The sequence below is a fragment of the Pseudopipra pipra genome, chromosome 3 (assembly GCF_036250125.1).
Source record: "Pseudopipra pipra isolate bDixPip1 chromosome 3, bDixPip1.hap1, whole genome shotgun sequence".
Classification (NCBI taxonomy): Eukaryota; Metazoa; Chordata; class Aves; order Passeriformes; family Pipridae; genus Pseudopipra; species Pseudopipra pipra.
Window position 1 is genome coordinate 102862348 of NC_087551.1, and position 11831 is coordinate 102874178.

Sequence of the window (11831 nt, forward strand, 5' to 3'; positions counted from 1 at the left end):
ATTCAAATCCTCATGGTACCTACTATAATATATAAGCTCTCATTGCAGATGTTTTCCCTGAAAAGAAAATTAGCTAAAGAAGCTAAAAATAGCTGGAGCCACTTACAAGTCAGTGTAAGCTTTCAGAGACATAACTTTTCTCCTCCTCAAACCAATATGCCCCCCCGACCAGTCTTTTGTCACTTGTTGACCTTAATATGAAGATAATTCACATAAGACTGAATTTAATTCCTCACCTACAAAATTATGACAAGTTTTCAGAGATGCCTATTCTTCTTTTTTGTGTCTGAGTGGAAGGTGGTTTCTTGCTCAAAGAAGGATAAGGTTGAGGAATGTTCTACAAGGGAAGACAAGACATACAAGTAAAGTTCTGTGCTTTCATTTATTTTCCCTTCTCTTTTTAACGTAGTCAAAAACTGGAATCTGCTGTACTGAAGAGAAGGAGGAGCAGATTATGACTATGAATGTATTTAACTGTCTGCATAGGTTGAACTAACCTTTACAGAAAAAGCACTATAAACTTCCAAGGTATTCTGACCACTTGACAGAAAAAGACAGGGGAATAATCTATATCTCTGTAAGGGGAACAGTTTAGCTTTTTGACAAGAAATTAAAATAGTACTTTCAAATAGAACTGGTATAGAAAAAAAAAGGAGGAAAATGGTGTATAATGCATTTACCATGTGAGAACCAAAATACCCTTAAATTGAGAAAAATATTCAGAGTAAGTACTTTAACAGATAAGCTCTTAATTAAAAAGTGGTGATTCCAGTTACCTGTGAAAATGAAATACTTGCTTTAGCATATGTTATGCAACATGTCAACTGGTACAGATGAAATGTGCTCTTGCTTCATCAGTTATTACAGTCAGGATATTTTTAAACTGTCCCTAGTACCTGAATGGCTAATGTTTAACTAACAGTTTCACTCTGGGAGGTCTCAGCTACTTCCAACAAAAGCTAATAAAGGCATGCTGGATTTCAGATTTCAGCTTGGCCTCTCCTACTTAACATCTAGAATCTCATTAGCAATTTTTTCCAGTAATGGTCTATGCATTTTACATACATACAAAATTTTATGTGTGTATATATATATATATATATATATATATATATGAGTATATCTGAATCATTATTTTACCAACATAGTTAAACAAAACAAAACAAAAAAACCCCAAACTGCCCAGATGCTAGTACTGTGCGTTAGACAGCACTGCTGAAACTCATCATCCCTAAAAGCAGGGTTGTTCTGGTTTGTTAATGCTTGCAAAATGTCTGCCATTTTTAGCTCTCCATTTAAATATCCAAACATTGTAGTAAATTAGAAAAGATAGGATAAAGGAAAAAAAAGAACAGTAGAATATTTTTATGTGATTATTACTTTAAATTTTTTCAATATTATAAAGAGATCTCTACTGTTGCTGCTAACTGTATAGGCATTTGACTACTTGTCTACATTTTTGATGCCTTCAGTAAATTTAGACTTGGGCCCCTCCTTTTTATGAGGCTAGAACACCAATGTCTGTGCCCAACAGCAAACAGAAGAGTATTATGTAGAGCTCATGTCCAACTGCCTTCACTGTTGCCTTGTGTGCAGGTGCTCCACTTGAGGCTGGATCAGCTTTTTAGCACATGAATGAGGTAAAACCTCATGCTTCTGCAGCCCTAAGCAAAGACTTTACTCTTCTACTAAAGATATATATTGAAATAGTGAAAATAACCATCTGTGTCCTACAAATTTCATGTTGTGCTGTCCTTAATAGCACCGGGGATAACGTAGCTTATTTTGTGGAGGGTCTTTAAAAGCAGCTGCCTGTGTGCTGTGTTCCGTGCCCTTGGAAGGTCAGATGGTGCTCTCACAGAGCAGCGCAGGGTACAAAAAGACACAGTGGCTCAGATCAAGTTGTTCTCCAGCTCAGCACTTGGTCCTGGGTGGTGCAGGCTCCTGTTTGAGCTGCCTGTGGCTGCAGCCAAACTGTTGGGGCAGTGCCAGGAGGAGGAAGCTTTCTAGGAGGAATCCCAGCTGTGTAGAGCACTGTTGGGCAGTATCCAGTGACTCCTGAGATGCCCTCATACGGGGTGAGGTGTTGCTCTGAAGCATGTGCTGCTCAGTGTTGCCTTCTGGTTTACCATTTGGTTCCTATGGTTCCATATTTTTTATATTTTGATCTCGACGCTCCTTTTTTCCCCTTCTCTTGGTAAGAAAGCCGTATTCTTTCCACAAATCTTGTTACAATAGGTGTCAGGTAACTGCTTAGCCCTGCTCTTCATTCACAGACCTACCACTAAGAGAATCCAGGGATAGGAACTCGACATATTACCAGGAAGATCATCCTGGTGTACATCAAGTCTACCATCTTCTCTGAAGCATTTTTTCAAAGCTCAGATCCCCACACATGAGTCACAAACGGAAGAGATATAAGAAGAGCTTTTAGCAAATTAGATTATTAGTTCCATCACTCCTCTTTCTAAGCATTCAAGTTATCTGCCCAGATGGCTGTTCACTGAGTCACATTCCTCCCTCACCATTATGTTTATCAACTATTTAGGTTACAATGGAAAATCCTTTAAGCATGACCTTGTCTCCTGAGGCCCTAATTCATCAACACATTTAAGTATGCATCAGCACGCAGCCTTATTCAGTGAAATGCCATCAATTTCTTTGATAACACCACACACCTCCTTTCAGCAAGCAGCTTGCTGAAATGGGACCATAGTACCGTCTGTGTACACAAGTAATATTTTCAGGCCAGATGAAAACAGGACCATATAAAGAATATATGGTCATGAAAGATATAATTTGCTGTTGTGGGAAAGTATACAGTTAAGAACCCACAGATTTATGAATGACTGCCAGTAATTAAATTTAATTTCCCTACTATAGACTTGGGCAGAGATGATTCAGTATCACTTCCAGTTATTGTTGTAAGGTGGAAAACCAGAAGACTTTTATTAAAGTAAACCCAAACCCAAACAAATTAAAAATATTTCAGCAGAGTGAGTGCTTCCACATTCAAATTTTTGATTCAAATTAAAAAAGGAGAGAAGGATAAAGCAAAAGAATACAAAATCATGGACTTGAGTTTTATTTTATCTATCTAAATTCATCTTGCAACTGTCCCAGAAACACAGCATTCAAACCAGAACAATTCTGGTGAGAATACAGGGAATAAAATAAACTTGCATCACTGAACATAGAATCTTCCTCCTTTCTTTTTATCAGCAGGTTGAGACACACAGGGTAAGCCTGACAAAACACTGAAGTACAGAACACTATTAAATAATCTACAAAATTTAAAATAAATAAAATTTAAAAAAAACCCTCAAAACAACAGCATAATTTCTACCTCATTAGAGTGCCTCAAAAGGCAATGACCAAGGTGAGAGATGAACACTTTTACTGCTGCAGAGTCCAGATTTCTGTTTCACAAGGACAACATCAGTATCAGTGTGTTAAAACACCCTGACAAAGATTGATTATTATGTTTTAGTCCTTTTAACTAGAAGAAGAAAAATGTTAACTCTGTATTTTAATTCTAAATGCAACTTCTCCTTTGCACAGGAAAAGTGCATTGACAGCACAACATCAGGTGTAGAAAAAGAATGAGACCAAAGTGAAAATGTGGGTACCTGCACAGTTGGGTAGCTTTTATCTCTTCTATAAAATAGCCACTATGCAGGCTCTACCTGTAGAATAGGATAAAAAAGGTAAGAAGGGTGAGGCAGTAGATAAAAATTCAAGGCAAGCTCTTAAGACAATACAGTGACAAGTATAATTAATAAGACTGTGTAATGTCCTAAATAATGAAAGAAGGAGAAAGAACTAGGATTAGAAAGACAAGTACAGGAATGCAAAACACAGTTTTGGTGCCATTGTTTCTTATCTGCATGAGATTGTGGAAACTTCCTCACTGTTCAAGTTGAAAAAAAGAAAACAACCCAAAAAATGCAAACCAAAACAATGATTAAACAACCGTTGGTACTTTTACATTGATGTGACCAAACCTTGTTTTGAAGTAAGAATGTATCATGTTTTGTGTCTCAGTTGGCCTTGCCTTCTAGGACTAGAAAGGATGATGAAAACTGAAAAAGATATACAGGAGAGCCACAAAGGCAATGGCTTCAGTGGCGAGTAACTCAGCACAGCTGTAGTGGGTCAGTAGATCAAGGTAGTTCTTGCTGATGCCTCTCTCTGTGATAACCTTCCTGGGTTAAATTTAAGATTTCTTAAAATATCCTTAACATTCATATGATTTAAAGGTGTCTGAAAGATTAGTTTGAACCTGATGTCCCCATAAGGGGGTAGAACATATTTGATCTGCTACTGGAGCAGATCTTCCTCTAAAATTTCTTCATGGGTAATCTGGTGCACACCACTGCTACCCTGTGAACCTATAGCAAGCAGCATCGACCAAGCAGCTGCCTTCAAAATGGCATGTTACTCCATGTCATCTTAACCTGCACACAGCCAAAGTATTTCAAGTACAGAGCAACTTGCCTTATGTAAAGATTTCTACTAAGCTTCTCAAAATGAAGACTGAAAGAAGACCAGACCTGTTGTAGAAAGGATATTTTGCTCTTATAAAGCCAAATACTGAAATATTCTTGAATCTATGCAGTGAAAGGCTTGATTATAGCCAGAAATTCCTAGTTTAATCTTGATGAATACAAACTTAAAATTAAATGCAGAGTTTTTTAATATCATCACTATTGAAATAAATTATTTGATCCCTTTATATTTAGCTCAATTATCATTAGCTTTCTGATACAGAGATCACATAGGGATAGACCTGAAAACTTTGTCAAGTTTAGAGGTAGATGAGATGAAGTCCTTTGCAGCCTGTGCATTTGACTGTGGATTTGACTTTCACTGGCTAGAGCTAAACAAGTTCAATTTTCACATGATCCAAACCATATGTATTCTGGAGGATGTAACTATGAATCTCTTTCTTTTATTGCACCTGTAAAGTCCTAGAGGCTTGAGGTAGCCAGTTACAGTCAGGAAGTCAAACCAGAAGATCTTTGCCAGTTTAACACTGGCTCTGTTTACAAATGACCCACGTGAAAGACTGCAAATGAATGCAGTGGTAGGAAAATCAGGAAGGGTAACAATTTTTCTGGAAGAGAGAAAGTACAGACCAATGACTCCTGCTCTAGACAGAGGCATCAGCACAATTAGCTGCTCTTCTGTTAACAGCACCTAAATATCCTTAACAATCTCAACTTGTTCCGACATTTTATTGGTTTTATTTTAAAAAAAAGTTAATTAGGCTTCAAACCCAACATACTTAACTACTGAAAATGTGTCATGTTTTTTTGGGGGTTTGTTGTTTTGGTTTTTTGTTTTGTTTTGTTTTGGGTTGGGGGTTTTAGGGTTTTGTTTGTTTGATTGCTTGGGTTTTGTTTTGGCTTTTTGTTTATTTTTTTCTCTGTTGTGTGAGAGTTTTTTGGTTTTGAGGTGTTTTTTTGGTCCTTAAAAAAAGGAATAAAGAACAGAAAGGAGCAGGTTCAGGTGAAGTTGAAGCTTTCACAGTTACTCACATATCTTTAATGCAGGGTGTAACAAGACTTTCAGTACCAGCTCTCCAAGTACACTCCCTGCTGTGGCATTCTCACTGCCTCAAAATAACTCAGAGTGCAGTGCAGAGATACTAGTCTTTAATTAGAGACCAGAACAGTTTCAACATATGGGTCCAGTTCTATTCAAAGCAACAGTACTACAAGTGCACAATCCACCTTTTGTTGAGTTCAGCAGAAACATAACCTCCTGCCTTCAGTCTGAATATAATACAACCTCCCTGAAACCAGTGTAAGTCACAATGGGGTGAATAATCAAGGCTCGGACTATTAACTAAAGTAACTGTTTACTGAAGTTTGTAAAACCCCTTTCCTTCACCCCTTTATAATCAGGCTGCCAAAGTCTGGAGGCAGGCCCAGTGGTTCCCATTCTGTTCCCACAGGGTTTTCTGAACAACAGTGCAAGAGTTTAAAAAGAAAAAATCTGAAACAATACTGAGGTTTGTGTATGTGTGTGATTGTTATGAATAAAGTTGATTTACAATAAAAAAAAGTAACATTAAAAAAGGTAACATTAGAATGAAATAGTGTGGTGTGAACTCGAAATATGGTTGGATTTTGCAGTGAGCTCAAGGGTGGACCCGCTGAGAAGAGAAAGCTCTTCCTTCTGCAAGATGCATGTAAGGTCCGGGTACTGGCTTTGGACATACATCTCCCAGCTACCTCCTCCCACCTCACCTCAAATTCAAGTCTTTAAGGAAAAAAAAACGAAATTGCTTTTGCTTTGGTTTTCTCTCTGAAAGCCAAGTGGCAGGGTGGTTGTTTTATTTTAAGTCTGGCAGTCCCATCAATTTCAATTGCCCCAACCACCTCGGCCAGGGCATGGTGAACTGACACAGTCCGATGTTCCAAAAAGGATGGAGGGCAAATGGCACACACTGACCATCTGCCCAACAGTTATGATTAAGGTACTTGGAAATGTAGCACATACCAAGGTTCTATTTAAGAAAGAATGAGACAGCAAACTCACTAAAAAGGATTTGTGTGTTTATTTTCATTTAGACAAGTAAAGGTAAAGTAGCTTTCAGCTTTGAATATTCCTGACAGTCTTCACAGAGCAATTTTGAAGACATTAAAAGCGCCTTTAAACTGGGATAAAAGCAGTAAATGAAGGTCTTTTCTTTGCTAGTGCTGGTTGGAAAAGAGCCGGTTGCCTGAGAAGGATAAGTATCCATCCAGATTAACAAGATATTTTAGGGTGTCATTATTACATGGCAAGAAATAAAGTGTGCTGAAGACTACATGAAGAGAAAAACGCTTCTCCTGAACAGCAAATGCAGTCTCCAAATCTATCAGGAATGCTACAATTAGTGGTCTAAATATTTCATAGAAAATAGGATCTAACGGGCTACTTCATTATTCATATTTCTACTAATTAATATTAGCTTTGCTTTCTGGACATCCTACTAAAGTTTGGTAAGGTGTATACTGGCACAGTGTGTGACCTGTTTCGTGAAAAACCTCCTTAAACAGATCAGCGTATATAAAAGAAGGTTTCCACGATAAAATGCATGCCTTCACAAAGGGAAGTCTAGCCTTTGGATAAGAAAGCATGCCCCTTTAATCTCTTTTTTCTTCCTATAGCTGCTGTATTCCTTGAAGATACATTTTAGAGAGTGTTTACACTAAAAAGAAACAAACAAAAAAGAATGACGAAACAATCATCTACATGGCAGAAGTTCAATTCAATTCCACACTGATAAAAATTTATCTAAGCAACAAATTATTTTATGATGCTCACTGTGCTTTCAGACAACAAAATCCTTCACCTGGAGAACAGTCTTTTCCCCTACTGAAAAGCTAAGATTAGAAAACACCTACTACATAAGAGAATTAAGTGAGCAGAGCATCTTACTGTAAAAGCAAGATAAAAACACAAACATCAATAGCAATTTTGAAAATGGAATTTTGTTAATAACTGAAGACATGATGACTTCAACATTATCTTGAAATGATTAACTGTATCTGTACTAATCTTTTCCTATGATAAGAGCTTCCATGCAATTAAAACAACTCTGTGGTTCTGGAAAACCTTGTAAGGTAAAAAAGGCAGAAAATTTTCCTTGCTTGTGATGATTACACAGTGAATACACTCGAAGCATCTGAAATGAGAGCCTGCATTTTTCAGCTGTGTTTGTATCTGTTCAGATACTCATCTGTTCCCTTGTGGTGAAAACACAAAATGTACAGTAATATGTAATGTCGTCCTCTAGCCACAACAGCCATGGCTCGTGCCCAAGTAAAGCATTTCTTTTTGTAAAAGAGACAACATTCATTTTCTGTACCCCACTTTGTAATTAGAATTGAATGGTCATCAAGTTTAAGCATCAATTTATCAAGCCTGCTTATCTAAAATGCACTGCAGGCAGCACAGTGCAGCTGTCCACAGCGTGATCCATCAGTACTGCATTGCTCAGCCCAGGACATTTCCATCATTTCCGTATGCGGGATACGTAGACTCCATTTGTCACTTGGAGCACTTGTGACTCCAGCATTTTGACTAGGAAGAAGACTTGAGAAGATCAGAATGAGAGAGAGACTGAGAAGTTTGCCCTGGTACTGAAAGGTGACTTCCTATGGGGTATCCTGAAGACAGTTTCTGTTTATTTAAAAAAAAAAAAAAATTGAAAAGAGCACAATCTTTAATCTCAAGTGAGCTACATTTGGGTTAATTTGACAAACTAAAAGCAATTCTGATACAGATACTCCTAATATGTGTGCTCGGAAAGCAAAAACTCCTCTTACTAGTTCTTTATAGGGCGTATGGAAACATTAAACACAGCTCAGAAGGTGACATGGATGTAAAAGTGCCCATGGTGCTGGGAGAGCCACTGCAGCATGCAGAGTGCCTTAGAATCATAGAATGGCTAAGGTTGGAAGGGACCTCAAAGACCATCTCGTTCCAAACCCTCTGCCGTGGGCAGGGACACCTTCCACTAGACCAGGTTGCTTGAAGCCCCATTCAACCTGGCCTTAAACACTTCCAGGGATGGGGCATCCACAGCTTTTCTGGGAAACCTGTTCCACCCTCAGTAAAGAATTTCTGTCTTACATCTTTATTAGTCAAGACACCAGTGGACAAGAAACTACCTTAAAGATGAGTGAGCGCTTCAAGCAACAAGTAGCTCTTTGGGTGTCCTGTGATCCTGTGGTCAACAACACTTTACCCACTTAGTTTGATGAGTACTTTGCAGTGCAGTCAGGAGGCATTTATCCTTTGCACCACTATTACCTGTTAGTTTACCTGACAATTAAGCCAGTGGGGTACATTGGAAGAAGTGAATAAAATGTAGCACAGACTAGTAGCTCCTATGTTTTTGCTATTATCACAAGCTTAGGAATTTGCTCTTGAAGCTCATGTTTCCAGCTGCCGGAAGTTTTCTGTGTTAAAGTTCAAATTTTAATGAACATGAGCAATGAAGCAATTTAACTGGAAGGGCTGTATTTGATTTGATAATGTGAGATATTCTTTTCACAGTGCAGAATGCTACTAGATCTTTAACCTAATGTGAGAATTTTTTTCTATTACAGTGAAATAATAGAAATCCTAGGAGCATATAGTCTGCTTTCAAAGAACCCTTCAAGTCTTTATATATTTTTCTCAACGGAACCATTTCTGGTTCACCCACCATTGGTGTGTTCCTGCTGTGAGTGTTTACCATTCTTATAACTGAACTGCCGTGCATACCTGCGTATATCTCTGTATATGTGCATACACACACCTGCCTCCTCAGATTTTATTAATGCAGCTGTGTACAAGCACATAAAGAGCTATGTCATGCACAGTGTTCAGGAGCACTGTCAAATGTATGGGCTAATGGAGTGTGTAGCATATGGTATGTTAATTGTCTCACATTGGAGCTGAGATGAGCAAGTGATGAGGAAACAGATTCAAGCTGACAGTAATGTATCAGTTCTGGTATTTCAAAGTATATGGCTTCTTAGCTGGGAATCACGGATAACCTGGAAATGGAAAGCATGCCGAAGCTGTCCTTATCTGGAGGCAGTGCGTACACGCAGCACTTCAGTGTATTCACACATGGATCTTTTAATTGACTAAGATATTTCTGGTCACTTTCTAAAATTGCAAAAGCAGATGTACGTAGATTAAAAATAACAGTAATAGATAGGAAAATATCTGAGAGATGGGGTTTAGTTTGTCTCACTAACCAACAGATTAATCCATGTTGTTCTTCAAACTGGGTGTTCTCCTCTTTGTCTCCACTACTATTCCTCTCATCAAGCCCAGAGAGGAAGAGATCAGTGCTAATGACACTATAACCTCTACAATCTCCCCAGTTATCTTTCAGTTCTCATTGGATTCACATATATATAGCACCACATAGCTAAATCCTCTGTGACAGTCACAGAGAGGCTCTTTAGTCTCCAAAGGAAAAGCTAAATCTAACAACATTCAGTTTAAAAGCTTTTCTAATTCAGACATACTGAGAGTGAGGGTGAGTCAACAAAAAAAACAATTTGGAAGCAGTTGTTCAGTGTGGTGGGAGACTTTGCCTGTTTATGCCACATGCTGTAACTAAAGAATTTAAGCAGCTCTCAATCCCAGGACTAAAACACTATGACCAATTATTAAAACAAGTGTTTTGCATTGGCATTTCAAATAATGGATGTTCTTTTTGTAATTGCTTTGCCTAGTCAGTGGAATGCTGTCATCACTTTTGGCCGCTGGTGCATAAATTTACAAACATCATGCAAATGCACTATTTGCAATAAAACTGAGTAATGAACTTTAAAGCCCAATTATTTGTACATGTCTGCTGGCTCAGAGTAATCATGCATCATTCAAATTTACACTTACATACTTGCTGTAGTTCAATTTTAATCACTTGTTAATCTAAGGTTCATGATAAGCATCATGAGCAAAGCTAGGTGGAAAATGAGTTTCTCAGACTGTGAAGGTCTGATACTTCCAAGATTGGGGTAGAAATAGAACTTGAAAGCTCTTTCAGAAAAAAAGACATACCACAATTGAAATTAGAGGTAGTCCCCAAAATTCTAGTGCAATATCATCTCCTGCAGGACTCCAGGGCATATCTGTGTCCCAGTCCCCTGGACAGGGTGGGACATTGCTGGAGGGGTTCCTCCTGCAGTGGATCTGTGCAAGGTCTATGCATCCATGTAAGGATGCAGATTGTTTAGTTGATTTTGCAAATGCATTGCCAACAGACTGTTGTGAGAGGATTTCTGACAAACTCACTGGGCCCTTGGTTTCTACAAACAGGTTTTCCAAGTATCTTAATCTGGCATCTTTTTATTTAAACACTTGTTTTCCTGATGCCACTCCAACAAAGAGGTTTTAGGTAGGTAGAGTGACACCTTGTTGGCCCACTTCTACATCTCACTTTTTGTTTTATGAATTAACTTTTCTTGCTTGTCTTCGTCTTTCCTCAACCAAATCAGCACTATCCTAGTTGTTGTAATAACAAAGGGTTATGATAAAGTGCCTGTAACAAATGTGGATAGAGCCTTCCTAAGTCTTCGTTCGCGAAGCCTAGCCATGAACATGATAAGATAATTAAATACATAAAGCAATGATCATCAGAAGCTAAAGGCTTTCTGCTTACCTGATGAAGATGATTCAGATTCAAAGCAAGTTCCCTGTTCTCCCTGGTCTAAGACTCGGGGAAATATGGTGGCCAGATTGGAATTACTGTCAATGATTTACCACCAGAATAGGAGCAGAGTGAACCCCCTGAGGGCTGCTTCTGACTCTGTCACTGACCTTGGATTAGTCCTTTGACTTCCCTACACTTCATCTTACCTATTGCAAGACTTAACTGTCTAGAGTACAGATTTAGAAGTTTAATTAAGCTTTACAAAAATGTTTAAATCCCTCAATATGAGGCTATTCTTTTTTTCCTTTCTTTATTTTCATGCGCTGAAAATAACAAAAGAAAAAAAGATACAAACAAACATCTAGAAGAAAGCTGCTGCGCTGCTCACTTCAGTCAGCATTCACAATCTCTCTGCCAAAAATGAGAATGCAGACTGGCTCTTGCTCAGGATGCTGTTTCTTCAGTGAATGAGGTGGCAGTGAGAGCTTGTCACCTAGTTGATGCTGCATGTAGTGACACTGAAACCCCCAGGAAATTCTTCAGGAGAACAGTTTGTTAATGTCAACACTAAAAACTCTCATTAGAAAAATCATTGCTAAGAGTAAATGCCTTCTGTCTTTATACCCCTCTTTCTGTCTCCTCAGAGCCTGGTATTTCCACTGGGAGCTGGGAAAGTGCA

General features: G+C 38.3%; 1 long non-coding RNA gene across 1 annotated transcript in view; it reads right to left on the minus strand.

The window, feature by feature from the left end:
- LOC135412121 (uncharacterized) overlaps positions 1 to 11207 on the minus strand; it is a 47967-nt gene extending 36760 nt beyond the window's left edge. Inside the window, exons 1-2 of the long non-coding RNA XR_010429507.1 lie at positions 11162 to 11207; positions 3630 to 3686 (exon numbers count right to left, since the gene is read on the minus strand). This is a non-coding gene — a long non-coding RNA (uncharacterized LOC135412121). The remainder of the gene's footprint in view (positions 1 to 3629; positions 3687 to 11161) is intronic.
- Positions 11208 to 11831: the final 624 nt, after the last annotated feature.